We start from the raw sequence: 14,722 nt of genomic DNA, 5'->3' as shown, positions 1-14,722 counted from the left end.
GGAACCTCAGACAGCCTAAATCTCCTTTCCCTGCGTGTTTATTCTGTGTATTCAAGCACCATCTCAAGGATGTCTTTATCATCTTCACTCTGCAATGTGAGGGACTGTCCATGGTAGGAAAATTTTCAGCCTTGAAAGACAAGACAGGACAATACAAAGGGAGCACAGAGGGGAAGAAGTTATTTCAAGTGTCATCACTGGCATGGCCGGTTTGAAACCCAGCTCTGCCAGGTTCTGAGACTGGTGGACCTTTTCATCAAGCTGAGCTGTCCTCACTGAGAGGAAGATGCAGTCCATATCTAAGCCGAGTTCCAGCAGTAAGTTTAGTGCACATCGGTGAGGTACGATTTTATAGCACTGTTCATCCTGATTGCCTCTTGCTATAATTTGCATTCCTTTCTCTCAGCTGGTGCCTTGCTTACATGATATGCGAAAATATTAAATTAGTTCCCTTTACTGGAAATTATATTCCATTAAACCATTGTCATTGCTACTAAGAGACCTTTCAGCCTCCTGGTAGACTTTGTTTTAGAACTATCTGACAAATCCTATGGCACTCTTGCAGAGAGTTCAAAGCAAAGGCATCATAAGCTCGGGCAATTACAGATTAAGTGGTTTAATATTGCAGAGAACAGAACAGGGAAAAGGACAACGTGTTAGATATCTGTGGCCTTCCCCAGGTTGTACTTTGCTAGGCTCTTTGTGTTTGAGCCATTGTCCTTTGCCTTTTACATCCATCTGCAATATTAAAACACTTAATATGGGCAGTAATTATTCGAGCTGATGATGCTTTTTCTTTGAAGTCCTTGCTGGAGTGCCAAAGGATTTGTTAGATACTGCAACGATACGGAGTGGTTTGAGGGACATTACATTCACCCCCTATAGAGCACCCGCAAGACAGAACATAATTGGACTTCAAACTTTGAACTTGCTGAGGTTTTTCATCTTACTTTTGGTGTGCACAAGTGGCTATTAGATACTTGTCTGGATCATACTCTTCCCATGATAACAGAGAACAATAATAACATTAATTCGTAGCTGCCGTAGGATATTTTTTACATATCGGTCTCAAAGACGTCACAAAGGGGTTGGGGGTAGTATTAATTTTTAGAGGTCGATCTAAAGTTTTAAAGAAGTGGTAATTTTATTGGAAAAAGGGGCTTTCACGGCCTGGCTAAAAACAGCAACAAAGTTGCACTGAATTGAGTGAATAGTTCTGTTAAAAAAAAAAAAAAGAAATGAAAATAAGTGGACAGAAATGTTCTGAAGCAAAGAGAAAAGCATTCTTTGAGGCATGCTCAAAACATAACACCTCAACGGTCTAAAATGGCTTTTTCTTCTACAGGTTTACCAAAATGCTGAACCAAAGACAAGAAAAATGTTTCTTTCAAGAATTGTGTCCTACAAATAGAATGTAAAATTTAATCTGAGTTCAAATGAAATTCTTTCATAAACGTATTTCTCACTCCATAGGTTCTCCCCTCCCGCCCCCTGTTTTTTTCCTTTCATCAAATACCTCTAAAAGAAGAAAAAAACAAAAAAACTTGTTTGGTTTGACAAAGATATTCTGGGTGATTATCCTTGTGCATGCGTTTGTCCTCCCTGGAATAAATTGTGAGCCCGTTCTCCACTCCCACCTAATCCAAGAGAGGTGCTGGAATTATAAAGACATTAAGTTCTTATAAATATCCTTAAATTAGGCAATAGGGGAGAGTGAAATCTGGAAGTGCCCTTGGAGGACAGATGTAATGTGAGTTTGGAGCTTATCTGACATTAGAGCAGCAGACACCAGGACAGAGAAAGTGAGGCTTTGTAAACTCCTCTGTACAATTGTTGCTTTTGGGTCTTTTTTTTTCTTTCTCTCTTTTTTTTTTTTTCCTTGTTTCTTCCATTTGTATTTAGCTTGATCACTGATTTAATTTGGTCAAGTGAACTCTTGGCTCAGTTGTCCCAATCGTTCTAGTGATGGGGAAATTGAGGCACAGGACAGAGACGTAGTTTATCCAAGTTCAACCAGAAGGTCAGCAACAGAGGTTGGAAGAAACCTCAGTCCTACTCCAGTGCAGTCCCAACGTTTCTGTCACAGCTTTCTCCCTGCTTTTATGTTATACCTATACGATGTATTTTAGCCTCCATTTCTTAATGCACCAAAAACCAGGAGCATTAAACATTGCTTAGGTAGTTTAACACCATCCACTGAGAGCCAGGTGAAATGGTGGAGATTAGTTTGGTTCGGGGAGCAGAGTGTGGAGCTGGGATTCCTGGGCTGGTCCTTTTCCAGGACCATTCCTTTCTGCAAAAGCAGTTGAAAGGCATCCAGTTGGGAAAAATTTGTGTAATTTAAGAAAATCTCATCCAAGTTGGGAGCTGTGTGAAAACTTCACTTTTGATCTATGTGAATAAAACAAAAAAATCCATGAAGCCATTCTTGTTAATTTATGCTAAGTGTTATGTTGAGAGTTGTAGTAAATCTTTACTCAAAAGATCAATGCATAGATGAATAAAGTAGAAAAATAGGTAGGAATGGAAGGAGTATTGTTAAGCAATAGAAACTGTTTTCAAGCAAGTCCTGGGCTCATCTATTTTCTCTAGTTATGATTTCTGCTTAAGAGAAGTATTGGATTCATCATCTTTCATGCTATGCCCTTCTCTGAGCTCTCTCCTGACAGATCTCTGGTCAGCAGTGGCTTTGCCTTCAGCCTCTTGTGCTCACCTGTAGAACAGGTGTTTCTCCTTTGTCCCTGATTGACTCCAGTAGTGAGAAGGGGGCGGGAGGAAGAAAGAAAAACACCATCTCCCCCTTTGGTCCTGGGTGGTTTCTGCTGCCTTTCTTTGTCTGATTGTTACTTTCAACCTCTGAAGACAACTCAGAAGAAATCCTTGAGAAGCTGTCACATGCAATGAGACCCACTCTGCACTCACAGGGGGACTGAAATGTGCTCAGGTGGCAGAGTCTGGGTAAGCATTCTGCTCCCAGAGCAGGTGGGTGGCTTTCAGAGAGATGCAAATTACTTCACAAAGTGACAGTCAATGTCCATAATGATCACATAACCATTGTGCAAAGAGCTCTTCTATCAGGAATATCCCATGTCGTACTTGGATCTGGTTGTGCCATGCTGGACTGGTGGCTATCTGTTTTCTTTGATTGAATGTCTTAAAGCTCAAGAAGCTTTACACTACTGAATTCCTTACTGCTGGCCAAAACTGAATCCTCTTTGCTTTTTGTCTACATGGTTAGAAGAGAAATGGGCTCAGGACCATGGCCCGTGTGCTTTCTGCCTACCTTGTCAGTTTTGGTATGGGATTGAAGTGCTTAGCAAGGGCTGCTCTCAGCATAACTTTGTATGGGTTGAGCTGGAATAGGTGTGGTTGTGTGCTGTCTCCCTTGCCCAGATCACATGGATGGGAAGCTGAGATGCTCCTAAGGCTGCATCTTAGCTCTCCCCACAACCATGCTCCAGAAGAGGAGCTGAAGAGTCTCGTAGGACAGGCTGTGTGGGTGTTGTGGTTTAACCCCAGCCAACAACTCAGCCCCACTCAGCCGCTTGCTCACTCCCCCTGGGTGGGATGGGGGAGAGAATCAGAAAGGTAAAAGTAAGAAAATTCGTGGGTTGAAATAAAGGCAGTTTAATAAGTAAAGCAAGAGACGTGCACAAGCAAAGCAAAACAAGGAATTCCTTCACTGCTTCCCATGGGCAGGCAGGTGTTCAGCCATCCCCAGGAGACCAGGGCTCCAGCACATGTAACGGTGACTTGGGAAGACAAATGCCATCGCTCCAAATGTCCCCATCTTCATTCTTCTTCCCCCAGCTTTCTATGTTGAGCATGACGTCCTAGGGTCTGGAATATCCCTTGGGTCAGTCGGGGTCAGCTGTCCCAGCTGGGTCCCCTCCCAACTCCTTGTGCTCCCCCAGCCTCGTGGGTGGGGTGAGGAGCAGAAAAGGCCGTGACTGTGTGTGAGCCCTGCTCAGCAGTAACCAAACCATCCCGGTGTGACCAACGCTGTTTCCAGCACAAACCCAAACCACAGCCCTGTACCAGCTGCTGTGAGAAAATTAACTCTATCCCAGCCAGAACCAGCACGGTGGGTGAAAATGGGCTCCGGTCTATACTTAACCAACTGGCTAGGCTTACTCTGGTAATTCCAGGGATCACTCCTGGACCATCGTGTAATCTGCTTATTACTGTGAAATCTTGTGTGGATTAGTGCTACTGGGAAATTCACGTACAGTGAGCTGCTATGGAAACTTTGACGAGCAAGAGCAGAAAGTGAAAAGCAACAAGGGTCCACAAAGGCTGGGTCAAGAACAGAATTAAAGGCCTTGATGCCTTGATAGCCTCCGCTAAAACCGTTGTGCGATGCGGGATACAACCTCCTTCCCACAATGCCTTGGAAGCACAGGACTGAACTACCACATTCCGATTTGCAGGGGTCATTCCAGTAGCCTTCGTTAGGCTATTCTTATGCAATGAAAAGACTCTTGTTAATTACTGTGACTTCTTTACAATCATAGGATGTACACATTTGAACCCCGAAGGGTCCTCTCCAGAGAATAACCTTTATTTGCTTGATTGCTTCTGTTCAGTTAATTCTGCCTAATTACTATTTTCTTCCTATTAGATCCTAATTATATACAGTATTTTCATTATAAAGTGTAATGTTTCCCAGAGAACTATGTCAATTACACAGACGATATTACCGGAGGTCTCATTTACTTCATTAAACCAGAGAGCAGTCTCTCTTCTGATTAAAACTGCCGCTGGAGGTATGGACATTGTAATGTCCTACTCCTATAGTGTAGATACAAGAACTGATCAGATGATGATTAAAAAAAATATGATTCATATTTTTAAATGGATAGAGACGCCTCTCTCTGACTGCTGATAATTTTGAAATCTGGTTTATTCCACCTGACTGTCTTTGCAGGGAAGTCAATGGTGTACCTTCAAAGTTTCAGGGATTCTACTATGAATTAACACTGTGTGAAGCCTGAATAAATATTGTGTAAAGACAGATGAAAAGATTTGAAAATTTAGTCCCATTAGAACAACTGTGTGAGCGAGTGCATAGCAATACAGTGGCAAGTATTGAACGGAATACAGAAAATCTAAGAACATATATTCTTCTGTCTTGTGGAAGAACAGTCTGTCTTTGCCTTGAATGTTGGTAGAAAGAGTATTGATGTGAAAGGGAATACCTTTGGATGTAGTGTCTAACGAGCATATGGAAGTCGTTGATGCAGGATCTCGGCTAAGCCAAATCCTCTGAGTCCACAAGGGAATGAAGACTTTCCGTTTCCAAGCACAAGAACTATCTCATTCAAGTCAGTAAAAATAACCAGCAGCTTGCAACGAGTTGAGAGCTTTTGTGCTTTGTTGTGTGACACTGGGATGTTTAGTTTCCTTAGAACCCCAACATTAGCCTCCATCTGTAAAACGGGGATACAATTTCCCTCACTGCCTCCTTTTGGTCTCAGGTCTGGTACATTAACGACTTAAAAGTCACAGATCCTGTTCAGACCATCACGTGATGGAGGAGTCAGCTACAGTAAATGAAAAATATCTTTCTCATGCAAAGGCTGCAGGTAATAACATTACATCGTAATTCAGTAGACTGTGCAACTCCAGCGTAACTCCGTGTATAATAATATAAGCATCTAGCACACCCTTGGTAGTTCATAAATAATAAATAATAATATTAATAATGCAATGGCTGGCACAATAACTCTCAATAATAACTAGATTTTTGAAAAGTGTCAGAGCCAAACGGGATACCCAACATACCCTGGGTTTACGGGAGCTTGACAAGCCTTTTAGGAGAGTATCCAGAAATCCTGCCTCAGTCACAACAGAAAGGAAGCTTGGGTGGAGCTGGGGAGATGAACATGAAGCAATTGGCATCTCAGGTGCCCCTGACAAACCACACGGGAACCACATTAAAGCATCTCTAGGTCACAGACCTCCAGAAAGCATGGACAGAAGTGATCTCAAGAGATTACTTGTTCTGCTCCCCAACCTAGTGCAGGATCAGCTAGACTGTTCCCATTCCAGATTATGGCTTAACCTTGTTCTCAAAGACTTCCCATGGTGGGGATCAATACCATTCTTAAGCAACCTGTTCCACTGCTTCATTTCCTAGAATGATAAAAATATTTTCCTAAAATCTTTCATAAATATCTCTGTTGCAGCTTAAACCCCATATTTCTTGCCCTATATCTTCCTTTTTGAATCTTTTATTCTTTGGAAGGAGGTTACCTCCTGATTCTTCCTTTATCGTTTCTGCTAAGCAACCCCAAGTCCTTCTGTCTTTCCCCTTTGATTTTTGATCAGTCTCATTGCTTTGGATTCTCACCACTTTGTCCACCTTTCCCCTAAATGCTGTGCCAAACCTGAACACAGTGCTCCAGCTCATATCTCACCAACGCTCAATCCAGTGAAAAGAACAACTCATTTGTCACTCAGGTTGTTCTCTGATTTATGTATTCTAGTATATTCTTTGCCCTTTTGTGTAGGATTGTACATTAATATATGTATTAGATCCTTTCTGCTTCCTAAGCACTTGACATTTTCCCCCTAATTTTCCCTGTTTTGAGATTTAAAATCATATTTTGCTTGAATGTAATTTGGTTAGCTGACAAATACAGACATGACTTTTTCACTATTAAGAAAATAAAAAGTGTTGCTATGTCAATAAAGCAATCTTTAGCAAGTGAACAAGAACTAGAATGATCCCCAATATTTCAACCTCTAGAACACGAAAATTAAAAGAAAAAAAAGAGGCAAAAATAGTGGAATTCTTGGGGAAAAAAAAAAGTTTACAATTTTTTTTCCTATGAGATTTTTCTTCTCTGTGGTTTAATTGGGTGTTATTCTTCTTGATTGGATTATTGACAGTAGTTTAATGCAGTTAGATGTTATCTCACTGAGATTCAAATTCTTAAATCCACTAGGAACTTTGATTATCCTGGTCCTTTTGTTCACATTAGACAACTTGTCTCTAAACGAGAATAGGGCAATAGAGCGTTGTGCAATGAAATACATCGCAATGCAATGAACCGTAAGTTTTCATCCAATTGAAAGAAAAATGGAAGTGCTGCACTGTAGCTGTGATATGGATGGGGAGAGGGGATGATTTGAAAGTTCAGCAAAAGGCCTGAACCACGTATCAAGGATTTATGTGTAACTGAACTGGCTGAGAGGTGGTAGGAACTATTTCTAGGCTTTTTTGGGGATGACTCAAAGAAGACTCACTGGATCTTGTAGTCTACCACTGTCTTCAGACCAGGATATTCCTTTGCAGCCAGATGTGTGAGCAAAAGATTTGGCTTACTTGTCCAGCAAGAAAAGAAATATGACAGAGCAGCTGAGCATGTCACCTGGGTGGGTGCATGGGGACACTCTTGTGAAGGTGCGTAGGACATACACCATAGTGGCAGTCTCTTCAGGGGCTGGCCTTATGCCATCCAGGAACAAGACACTGTGTTTCTTGCTACAGCTCATTACACAGGTTTATGGAGGCTTCATGGACCATTACAATGATCTGATGTGGATTTTAAATATGGAACAACACGGGGTACTCTAATGGTTTTATGGCCATCTTCAGCTGGAAAAGCTAGGCCCCCTGCCAAAGTACTGGGAAAGCCAGAAGAAACAAGGGAATGAACAGATATGATCTCTCAGTAGCGAGAAAGACTGTGATACTTCTAGTAGGTATGGATAGATGCCCACACAATTCTTTCTGCTTAATGCCTTGTCTCACTCCTTAAAGACGTTAAACAAATATCAGGCATCCCTGAAGTTTAGGATCTACTTTTTTCTTCATCAGTCCTGCCATTTTTGAGTCAAAGATGCCAAAGTTTTCATCAAGCATTTATCTCTGCCACTTCATTTCTGAGCTCAGCAAACTATGTGATTGGTCTCCAAGTCTTTGGTGGATGTTCTGCTGGTAGAAAATTAGCTCCATGGAAGGGTAAATGGAGATATCAAGAAGCATACGGGTAGCCAGATGGAGAGATGTAAACACAGAGAAAAAGCTGGATGAAGAATAAGGCTGAAAGATTGTGTGGATGGGTGGACAGTGATTCACTATGGACAGATGGAAACTGAAGCTGTTTGGAAAATAGAATTTCTGTTCAACTGTGACACAGTGGATTTTGTTTCCATCCAGAATGGAAAGTAAGTCAATATGTTGGCATTTTTTAAGAAAATGGAAATTTTACACTCCTGCCCCTCAATTGTTTCAGAAACAAGGACATAATTCAATAATTTTAAAACTCTGTAATGCAACATGAAATATACTTGTGATTTTAGAAATGCTAGATACAAACATGCCACAATTAGTATTCTTTATGATAGAAAGGCTGACATGAAATAAAAAGCTGAAACTAAATGTGGTCACACAGTGGAAAGCAATGAGAAACATGTATTCTATTCAAAATGAACACATTTCCATTAAACATTTTAAATTTTTATGAATTTATATTATTTTAAAAGCAGAAGTCTCCCATTCCTGATCATTGTGTCCTCCTCTAAAGGAACCAAGAAACAGCCTGAAAAGATCCAGCCAAGTACGGTGGAGGGCTTGAAAAGGGACAGGGGATGAAATGGTGGAAAGGTGTCAAAAGATGCATTGCTGAAGGTTCAGAACTTGCCCCATTGCAGTTGGTGACAGTTCTTAACAAGTTAAGTAGGACCAACTGGGAGTTTACTCCAAGCTGGCAGCATCTAGTGGAAAAACATGAGCCACATAGCCTGTCCCAGCACGGGGAGGGAAGGCTTTCAGACCAGCTATCACATGCATTTTAGAGCCAGGCTTTCCAGATGATGTTCCTGAACATCCCAGCACTCCTATTTAGCAGTCTGCAGAGAGGCCAAGGCAGGCTTCATGTGCCAGAGCTTTTTTAACTTGACTTCTCCTTTCAGTGGGAACATCCTTTGTTCCCACTAAAACATGTCCGTGCCATCCGAATGGCTGCTTTGCACTTAGGAGTCCTGGTGGGATTAGTTCTGCTTTCAGCTGCCAAATTGTTAAATGATCAATGAATAATAAATCACCTCCTGAACTGTGCCCATGTTGCGTTGTTGCAGGTGATACCATGCACTCTAACCTTGGGATGCATCTTGGTTTTGACAGAAAAGAGACACAAACTCTGTGGATTTTACACCAGCCTGCGAAGCAGCAGCAAAAAATGACAGATTTCTGCTGTGTAGCTGTTGCTTTGGATCCCTTCTCCAGCAAATGTAGATGTCTTCTCTTCGAACCAAATCTGCCTAGAGACACACACGGCTATCTGCCTGGCGCGAGAAAATGCAAAGACGATGCGAATCAGATCGGCTTCCGATTTGCAGGATTGACACCAATGCTTGATACACCTCTTAAACTTTCATTCCATGTCCTGTTTTTCACTCATCCCTTGCGAGAGGCAGCTCGCTGGTGTGGTTGCCCAAGGAGGAGGGCAGGCAAGCAAGAAATCAGCGCCTTGAGAGTGAATTTTGGCACAGCTTCTCCTCCCATCCCAAGTGGTGCCTCCGAATACCCTCTGCTGTGTCGCGTTCTGCGGCAGGACTTGTTGCATGTTCTAATGCCCCCTCGCTCCCTGATTTAGTGCTGCAGCTAATGCTTCTGATGTCAGCCTGAGTGAGATAGAAAGGTTTAAAAATTCATCGCTGACCTTTCACTGACACGTTTGGTTTCCGTCAGGCAAGCATTGTGTGGCAGGTCCGGGGGAGGAGAGTTTTTAAGTCTGAATTGCCTTTTTCTTAAAACAAGAGAAAGCATTAGGGGTGGGGGGGGGGTGGGGGTTGGTGTTTCAGTTCTGCACAGGGGGAAGAAAGGGAGACGGGAATGAAAATTAAATCGAGAGAGGCCTCAAAAACAGAGAACTGGCTTATGAAAAATATATACCTTCACCAAAGGAAGATGGAATACAAATTGGATCCCTTTTAAAAATATGCCTTTAAACCAGACTTTTTAAAGGGTGGGAAGGGGGGATAAGGGAGGGGGAGTGGGGGGGGGGGGGGGGGGAGGAAATGTCTCTTAAATGTGTTCAGAACATTTCTGCAGCCTGCAGAGCTGGGATTGTTTATTAGAAGATAAGATAGTGAAAAATGTATTTTGCAGAAAGAAAATAGTAAAGCTGGTTCCCCAGCAGATAAGAAGCCAAATTTCTATTTTATGCTCAATTGAATGATTCAGTTACATTATCTGGGAGGCAGCAGTGAAATAACACCCTTCGGAAATGAGGCTGTGAGGACAGGCAGTTCAGAGGAGGCAGTTACGCGCCCATCACCGGTGACTCAGACACCAGCCCCGGGACACCCGTGGGCGCTGCCGCCTCCCTCCCGCGCCAGGTCTGGCTGTGGATGGCGAGAGCCGCGTCGTGAACAGGCTCCGCAGCCGGCACAGCGCTCCAGAGCTGGAAAGGTGCAGGATTAGTGCTTGTCTCTTCGTGCTACTCGGCGGCACAAACCACCGCTGGTTCGCGAGCGATGCTGCTTATTTTGGGATGGCTCCCTCGCTTCTTGCCACGACGTGGTCCATCCCCAGCCGTGGTGGGAATAGAGAGGAGATCCGTGCGGGGAGAGCTGCTGTCCATGTCTCTGCAGGTGGACGGCAGGGCCTGGGGTGACGACCGTATCGTGCTGGTTTTCCCTCTACATCGCCTTTGCGTTTCTCAAGCCTGATGTTGGCAGAGGCAGCTACTGTCTTGTGCGAGAGACCTAATGTGACATCTGCCAGGACATGTGTTTTTGCAATTTTACAATGAGTTCTGCAGCTTTTGGGATTTTTCCTTAGAGCTCCAGCTTCAGGAAAAAGGAAAAGAGAAAAAGAAGAAGGAACTTATTTAACCTTCTAGCTGTGAAGGACAGCCGTTTATATAAAATGAGTACCCTGTGTAGTCTCAGAATACAGAAAAAAATAGATATTGCTATTTTAATATAAAAATTCCACCAAGTTAGCACAAAAGCTATTCCTATGATTTTTTACCCCAGGACTCTTAGATGATAGACTCTCCATTTTTGATTACTCAAGGTTGGCAATCTTATCTGCTGTGTTCCTTAGGAGACTTTACTTTTGTTTTGCTTTTGTTTTTCTTTTTCTTTCTCTTAATATAAATGTCGTTCCTTCTTAAGGCTTATGGCTCCCTCTGTAAATGAAGAAATAAATGAAGCGTGTGGCACATTAGTGCCAATTTTTCCTTGCACTAGAGGGTCTGGCTTACAACAGTGCTTGTTGTGTCCTTGATAAGTCCATTTTTTATTTACTGAGCCATTTAATTCATGATTCATTATTTGGATGGGCCTGTCCACACTGATCATCCAAAGAGAAATCCACTATTAAAGGACACAGCATCTTTCTGCAGTTTGTACAGAGTCTCTGTCGCAGGCAATCTTAGCTGCTAACAGAAGCTACATCAGGCTTTGAGTTGATATATGGTTAAATGTACAGTTTAGAGTACTTAAAACCAAACTCCTGCGTTAGCAGTTGTGGAGGAGAATATTTTTCTGCATGAGACTGAGGTGTGATGAAAGCCAAGTCCAGGATGTGGACAGTGAGGGTGGTGGCAATGGGCTGGTCCTTCTCAACCTGATGGTTTTTTAGTGGCCTGTTCAGATGACTGATGATTGCAGTCCAGGTACCAGTGGGCAGATATATCATATTAATTGGCTTAAACTGGCATCATCTTGGATAATGGCATGATTTGGAAACAAAAGAACTGATTCCATGGAGAAAAAGGACTATTTATCGAGCAGAAGGAGCAGAGGCATGATTCACCAGAATTAAGATGGTGATTTAAAGAATGAACCAGAGAAAACATTCCTTCTTGACCACCACTGATTTGAATATGTCTTTAGGGACTATATTTGATTACCTGTATAGTATTATGATTTATTGTATGATTTACAGTTAAAGGTCCTAGTTAAGACTGAATTGCCATCGCAGTAGGTAGGCATTGATTAGACACATGAAAAAGAAAGTCCTTCCTCCAGCCTTAAATTTTGAGAGAGCAAAAAAGAGAGAAAGGAAAATCTTCAAGTTCATAGAGCTGTTTGGTGGGGACTGGAACCCGATTCTTGTGCTGTAATTCACGATGTTTACTAAAACCTCCTTGTAATTTTCAGCAGTTTCCTTTCAACAGCACTCCTATGTATCAGTTTGATCCACAATTTTGACAACAACATGTCAAAACAAGTCCTTCTGAAAAGGTCTGAGGGAATTTTCACTTCTACTTTTAGGATGTGTTTCAATAGTGCCGAACTTTCCATTTCCACATTGTATTTTTTCATTATAGTGTAACATTTACTGGTGAGCTGATAAAGTTCTGAGGAGACATGCAAGACATTTTAATCTTGCTTAATGGTTTAATCTTTTCCATATGAAACTCTGCAAGTTTTTTTGTGCAGACAGTTTAAAAAATGTTGACTTCCAGCCCAACAGGAAGGCTGGGTGGTGGCCTGCTGCACAGCTTTCCTGAGGCAGTTTTCCTCTTTTAGGGCCATATGTTGATTATAAAGGTACCTGAAGGATCCTACTGTCACTCTCATTAGTTTTCTATCACTTTAAAGAGCTAAAAATAAATATTTACCCTTTCTTCTCCCAAATCTAGTAATAAAATTTTAAGTCTTGACCCCTGCTGACAGAATTTTCAGTAGAAGTTCCAAAATGAGGGAGTATTTAGAGAAAGAAGATCTCCTAAGGGGAGGAGAGATTGAGAATTAGAGAGATTATTTATAGCTTGCTCCCTGCTGTGGATGAGACAGTGCTGCAGTGTCCAACTACTCAGTAATTGTAAAACCGCTGGTCCTGCTCCTTGGGAAACCAGGATAGCATCTAAGGTGGTCAGGAGAGCAAAGGTAGTGTCTTTTAGACTGCACTTTCTTTACAGCACACCTCTGCAGTTTTTCTTTTCTTAGTACAATAAAGTCTTTGTCCATTCCTGTGACTCCAGAGCTTTACCAGCACACAAAAAATAAGCTATATTTTGAGCCTGTTAAGGTTTTCACCTCTAGGGTAAAGAATCGACTGGCTTCTTAGGGGATGAACCCTGACATCTGCTGTAAAAAAAATTGACAAATACTTCTGTGAACAGCCATGAGAAATTCTCTTCATTAAGTTTTGCAGTTCAGCCTCTTGGGAAAATCAGTCCCAATGTGAAATTACCGGAAAATCCTGGAAGTTTGGGTGAAGGCTTTTGAAAGACTGTACATGAGTAAAAATCTTACCCTTCCTGAGTAGGATATGATTAGTCCACCCATGTGTATGGCTAAGCACAGTATCAAAAGAGATGCAGATGTGACTGAATATGTTACCCCTGGGCTGGTGAAGAAGTGTTGTGCCAGTTCCATTGGTGCAGAGTGGGACATGGGTATGTAGACATATCCAAAACCACTGCTGGCAAGAGGTGATAGCAATAGAAGAGACTGAGTTGATGTTGAAGGTAGTTTAATTATAAGGGTTGCTAAAGGCACAAGCTGTTCAAAAAACAACCCACCTGACTATCTAAGAAGGTACATGCAAGAGCTTATAAATCCTTTTTTGAAAGAAATGCATGATTTCCATTGACCTGCATGTTATGAAATCTCTTTTGGTATATTTGCCAACCTTAGTGCATGAAAGACTGACACCTGAGGGATACTCAGGAGCCTGGAGTACTGTGAAGAGAAAGCAGGTTTTCTGTCTTATAAGAAAGGTGGATATTTTCATATCTGTTTTTATCGGGACCTAAAATAAAGAATAATAATTTTAAAAAGTATCTTTTTATAGAACGAAAAGTTCCTGGACATCATGAGTGACAAACACGGCCTCATCACGGCAGCTCTCCCAGGGGCTGTAGTGCCCCACAGGACCTTGAGCTGCACCATCCCGGTCCCACACGCCCTGGCAGAGGCTCCGTTGAGGTGAGATCCAAAAGGAAGCTTGTTGCAAGAGATCCCGAAGGGACAATCTGATCGAAGGCTGGAAATTGTTGAGGAGTGGCAGTGAGGGAAGCAGGTCTTGTAAACCTGTGACTGGCTTTGGTGGAGAACCATAGGACTCCACTGACTGGGACCATCAGTCCTCAGCCTCTGATCACAGCTAACTTTAGTGAAAAATTAAATCCTTAACAAAATCAAAAAACCTCTTAGGGGAGGGAGGACATTATTCCAGCACGTTTGTGTCCTCATTTGTCTTGTGTCAAAAGCACAAAAAGAGAGAAAATAAGCAAGACAGCCCAACTGCTCTGTGTTTGGTGTTCACAAAATCTTCTTCACCCTTGCTGATGGTTGTCAAATCTTGGTACCGAGGTTTTCCCTGTTGGACAGGTTCAGGACAAGAGAGTAAATCCTAGTGGCTATGAGACAGTCTGCCTTTCTCTGTGCTGTCGTTCAGATATCTGCTTTCTTCACTTTCTCCTTTATAAAGTTGCCTTTCTTTAGATCTTTTTTCTTCTGGAGGAGCGGACTAGCAGTGGGGATGGGAAGCCTAAATAGCTTTTAGAGGCTGCTTTATATCTTTCTTTCTTTTTTTTTTTTTTTTAATTTACCCATTTCATCTTCTTGTGCTTAAGTGCAATGTCACAATGTCACTTCATTACTTTCAGTCCATGGAATTATGGAGCAAGATTTTTGCACCTCTGTGTCATTCATGGCATTATATATCAAGTTTTTTATATATATATATATATATCTCATGTTGCTCTGAGCGTGACTTTCTTTTTCTCTGCTGGCACAGACAGGGTGG

Source organism: Tauraco erythrolophus, chromosome 22 (genome assembly GCF_009769465.1).
Source record: "Tauraco erythrolophus isolate bTauEry1 chromosome 22, bTauEry1.pri, whole genome shotgun sequence".
NCBI lineage: Eukaryota > Metazoa > Chordata > Aves > Musophagiformes > Musophagidae > Tauraco > Tauraco erythrolophus.
This window is presented reverse-complemented; position numbering follows the sequence as displayed.